This window comes from Medicago sativa, chromosome 5 (assembly GCF_051527215.1).
Source record: "Medicago sativa cultivar Bolivia chromosome 5, Bolivia_mono, whole genome shotgun sequence".
NCBI lineage: Eukaryota > Viridiplantae > Streptophyta > Magnoliopsida > Fabales > Fabaceae > Medicago > Medicago sativa.
Genome location: NC_140753.1, coordinates 31,580,088 through 31,585,802, shown reverse-complemented (window position 1 = coordinate 31,585,802; position 5,715 = coordinate 31,580,088). Strand labels below are relative to the sequence as shown.

General features: G+C 30.6%; 1 non-coding gene across 1 annotated transcript; it reads right to left on the bottom strand.

The window, feature by feature from the left end:
* Positions 1-5,036: 5,036 nt before the first annotated feature.
* Positions 5,037-5,143, bottom strand: LOC146921778 (small nucleolar RNA R71). Its single transcript, XR_015012968.1, has one exon. It is a non-coding gene; the product is annotated as a small nucleolar RNA R71 (small nucleolar RNA).
* Between the last annotated feature and the right edge of the window lie 572 nt (positions 5,144-5,715).

The window sequence follows — 5,715 nt, the reverse complement described above, 5'->3', positions numbered from 1 at the left end:
GTGAAGTTCGAAACAAAGAGAGTTTAAATAGAGTGCCATGTAGGAGGGTTTTTAGTAATTTTATAGTATTTTAATTTAGCCAAATCTTACTAATATTCTAGAATTTTCTATTATTATTTCGTTTTGTTTTATTTCGACCCACGGGTATGTTATTTATTTTTCTATTTAAATCAATCAATCAATCAATAGTATATATCATCAATCAAGTAAGGTTTTTTATGTCATGTGTCGCTTCCACATTTATAACCAATATTTTTATTATTTTTTATATATTTTATTTTAAAACAAATATTTTATTTGACAAAAATATCTTAACAAACTTTTGATCTTATCCAGTAAATATTTTATTTAATTTTATATTGAAGTCCTAATATTTTATCTAGCCAAAATATCTCAACAAACTGCATATAATACTCTCACTATTATCTATTAAATTTTCACTTTTTTTTAAAGAAAATAACCTTCAATTTGTTACTATTTAATCTTTTATCACCATATTATTCAATTAGTTATTGATTGAGGAAAAAAAAGGTTTCGGTAAGTCTTTTTTATATTATCTTTTAGCAACATATTCTAACGCAAATGTTAACTATAAATAAAGAAGATTTTTTTAATCACATAATAACATACTTTGAGCAGAAACTGAAACTCAAACCTTCTTTGGATCTAAGCTTTTTCTTTCTTCAGTTTTGACAAACACCTATGCTATTATTTCTTTTACTTATACTTAGGTTTTTATATAATATATAGGTGGGAATAGGTCATTCTTGAACTTAAGTTTGAATTGGCTTGTTCAAAAAAAAGTTTGAACTACCACCTACGAGTGAGTTTGTGGATTTTTTTTTATTTCGCAGGAAAACAGTACCGCTCTTCTCTCCATTTTTATTCATAATTGAGTTTGTGAAATCCATTCCTATTTTGTTTTTTTATTTATTCTTGTTATTATTATTATTGTTGTTGTTGTTGTTGTTGTTGTTGTTGTTGTTGTTGTTATTATTATTAGATTGGAGTAATACAATAGTTTAGCAATTGGTATTTGTCCCCGTGAGCATAGCTCAGTTGGTATGGACAATGCATAAAATATGCAAGGTTCGGGGTTTGATCCCTAGACACCACAAAAAAAAATGGGTATTTACTTTTTTTAGGGAGCAATTAGTATTTACTTATGTTGATCTTTTCTATTTTTGTTTACAATATGTTAATTTTTTTGAAAAAGCCAAAATGATATATAAATAAAAATCACCGCTAAACGCTTTAGCACAAGGAGTGCCAAAAATCCTAGACACAAACAGAGTTCAAACAATCCTGTACAACGCCATTAAGGCGCACAAAACAAACAAGAAAAAACAACAAAAAAAAATACAACAAGCTAAAAAACTGAGTTCAAGTATGTTAAAGGACTCCTCCGCCACTCTTGATAATCAAAATTTAAATTAGTGTATTTCGATTTCAACCACCAAAATGACTGAAGCTTTACCCTTTCACCTAACGCAAGCAAGTTGTCATCTTTTCTTTGAAAAATTCTATTATTTCGTTCTTTCCATATTGTGCAGAAAACTGACAACCAAATAATGTGCATGGACTCCGTCGTCTTCTTAGAAAACTGTTTACAATATGTTAATGCTTTCTGTTGTTTTGTTATATTTATTTATTTATTTATGCTACTACATTGACTGATAGGTTTTGTATACATTTCGTTAGGGTGTGTGAATTCATTCTTACTTGATGTTGGTGCGTGCCATTATAGGGGACACCGTGAATCCAGTTGTCTATAGGAACACACACACCTTTTCTAAATAACTAACCAATCACAATCAGTTTTAATATAACATGTTTTCATCTTTTTGTTTTTTTATTTTTTATTTTTGAAGATAATTTTTCAAACATCTTAAAATTTTCTAACGACGTTTACACACATTTACCATACCTTCCTTCAAATTTGATTAACTAACCAATAAATTTCATCATTTTGGTTTTTAAGTTTCTTTTCCATAAATTATGGCTACAAAATTTGACCTCATTGATAGCATAACCATCAATAATAAATATAGATATGGAGATTCAAGATTAGGATCATTAGAATGTGGAGAATGCCAAAGTTTAAAGATAGAGATCATATTGATTTAATCGGTATGGTTTTCATGGATGAAAAAGTATGCATTGGTTCTTTTTCCTTATTAACTTTTACAAACTAACATGGTTTTACATTATTTAAAGTTATTTTTATATGATCATTAATCTTTGCGGTTTTTATTTGTTATGTTTTATTATTGTTTTTAGAACGTTTGTATGTATAGTTATTCACAAGTTTTGTTGACTTCTAATGTTTCTAATATTTTAGAAGAGCGAAATTCAATGCACTGTGTGGTGTGGAGAGACAAAGTTGAAGAATATCAATCTATGGTGGTTGAGGGAATGTGTTATGAGATAATAAATATCTTAGTTTCTAAGAACAACTATAAATTTAAACCAACTTGCCATGACTATAGACTATTTTTTAAATATAAAACCACCGTGGAGCCGGTTGATGACTCAATTGTCCCTTTTTATGCATTCAACTTCACATCATATGATGAAAATTTTAAATTTAAGAATGAAGATTCACACCGAATTTGTATTTCTTTAAGGAGTTGATTTTTATATCTATTGCCTATTTATTTGTTATAGTTTTTTTTATTGCATTGGATATTAACTTCACCTTTCATTTTTTTAAAGATATTATTGAAGTATTAGCTGCAAACGGAGAACTCACTGACTACAGAAGCGGTGTCCCATCAACCACTTATATGCTTTTGGAGTTGGATGATCTTGAGAAAATATTATTAAATGTTTTTGTTCCACATTGATAAACTTATGTGATTTATAATTTAATTTATTTGCAAAGGAGGGGAGAAACTCAGGTGCACTCTATGGGAAGAATATGTAAATCAAATTATTGGCTTTATGTCTGAAAATGCAGATGTACCAGTTATTTTGATATTGCAATTGGCTAAGTTTAAATTATATAGAGGTATTTTACTTAAGAAATTCTTACGTGTTTCAAATTTTAAATTATATAGAGGTATTTTACTTAAGAAATTCTTACGTGTTTCAAATTAAAGTTTATTGTGTATATTAGAAGTTGTTTGTAAATGTTTAATTATTTTATATTTTGGACTTTTAGGAAAAATGGGAGTATCAAACACACCCTATAATAATTCAAAACTAATAATTAACGATGTTATTCATGAAGTTCAACAACTCCAAAGCAACTATTTAAAAATTACTAATAAAAAAATATGATTAATTAGGAGATCCATTTTTATTTTATTTAATGAAGAGAAGATTATTTTGATGAGTCAATAATTAGTTAGTTTTAGGATAATATTTAGTTTCGTTTTAATTAGATTTAAATTTATTTTATTCTAATATTATTTACTTTCTGAATTATTTTACTACAATTGCATATTTTTATATTTCAGGAATGAATATCGGATGGATTGAGTCTTGGAGCAAAAGAAAGGAGTCTGGAGCTGATTTGGAGCAAAAATACAAAGATTCGGGAACAAAAATATAAATCCCCCAAGTCAGAAGCTTGGCACGGCCCGTGCCAATATGTGGCACGGCCATGCCACCTCCCAGAAGGCCTTTTGCCGCTTTTGCTTAGTACTTAAGCTACTCTGTTTTAGTTTTACCGAAAAGCCCATGTAGTTGCTTAGATTTTAAGTCAAATGTAAACTATAAATAGAGTAGCCTCCCATCACAACCATTCATCTTTTGTTCTTGGAATAAAAGTTCACCTTGACTTTCTTGTTATTTTATTTTATGTTCTTCTTCTTCTTCTCTATGTCTACAATGAACGTTAGTGAGTAGACTCTTCTTTGTCTTGAGATTGTTAGGCAAGTCTAATGACGTAATCCGAATCAAACCAAGCCTTAAACCTTAATTTTATGTAACCTTAATTTCTAATCTAAATTCACCGTTTTAACATGAATTAACCATTATCAAACTGCGGAAGCGAACGCGGAGGGTTTGATAATTGTTAATTCATCATCTCAAATATCAATTCATAAAGCGAACGCGGAGCTTTGATATTGGAACAAGTGAATTTCGACAAGGATTGCGAAACATGAGAATAGTCTAGCAAACCTTGAGACATATAACGTTTCGAGCTTCAAGGATTCCAAAGGCAATCACCCATCAGAATAGGTGTGGTTGTTGGAGGAACACACTCACTGACTTCGAGAGAAGCTTTGATACGCTAAAGAGAAACTTGTCTTTAGAAATTAGGACTAACGTAAAGTTATAAGTTTAAGGGTTTGTTTGTGAAGGATTCGTCATTATGATGAACCAATAATCCCAAGGTTCTTTTTATTTTTATTATTTTCATTTAGTTAAAAATCACAACTTTATAATTTAATCTCTTTCTAATCCTTATTAAAAGTTAATTAAATTCATAACTCCCTGTCGGAACGATATCTTTTTATTACTACATCGGTAAACCGTGCACTTGCGGTTTGTCCCATCAAGTTTTTGGCGCCGTTGCCGGGGATTTATTGCAATTTGATTAATTTTTTTAAAGATTAGACTGAAAAAAAAATCTTTTTATTTATTTTATTTTCTTTTTTCTTTTTCTTTCTTTCTTTCTTTTTCTATTTCTTCTTTTGCCTTTAACTTCTTGGGAAGCATGAGATAATAACGATATGGCTAAGGAACGCACTTTCAAAGAGTATGCAATCCCATCTTCAGATGAGTCATACGATGCTATTGTGTACCCAATGGTTGAGGACAATTTTGAAATAGAACCTGCACTTATTCACTTAGTGCAGCAAAATCAATTTTTCGGATCGCTCACTGAGGATCCGAATTTTCATATTTCAACACTTAGTGGAACCTTGAATGCAAACCAAGAGGTCATAAGGCTGCACCTCTTTCCTTTTTCCTTAGGGGATAGAGCTAGTGCTTGGTTTCATTCATTGAAAATTGGTTCTATCACTTCATGGCAACAATTGAAGCAAGTTTTTCTTGCCCGATTCTTTCCCTATTCTAAAACTGTTCAATTAAGGAATCAAATCACACAATTCACTCAAAAAGATGGAGAATCTCTTTACGATGCTTGGGAGCGTTTCAAAGAAATGCTTAGACTTTGTCCCCATCATGGTTTAGAGAAGTGGCTTATTTTTCACACTTTTTATAATGGTCTTTTGTATACCACAAATTTTTTGTTGATGCAGCTGGAGGTGGAGCTTTAATGAATAAAACTTACACAGGAGCATATGTTTTGATCGAGGACATGACACAAAACCACTATCAGTGGACCTACGGAAGGGACATCACTAATGTTTCTTCTTCACCCTCTAAAAAAGAGGTAGGTATGTATGAAATTTCTTCCCTTGATCTTCTAACTGCTAAGGTTAACGCACTCACACAAAAATTTGATAAAATAAATACTAGTGCTGTCACACCTGCCCCTGTGTCACCTCCTTGTGAAGTTTGTGGTGTATTTTGCCATATTGGCATTGATTGCCAACTAGGTAGTGTTGTTAGAAGTCCTGAGCAAGTAAACTATGCTCAATATAATCAAGGGTTTAGGAACGGTCAATTTTTTTTTTCAAAACCCTCAAAATCTTTTTGGACAACAAACAACACAACCTAGTTATGCAAACAACCAAACAGTCCCTCAAAAATCCAGCTTGGAACTTTTCTTAGAAAATTATTGTATAAATCAATCCGAGC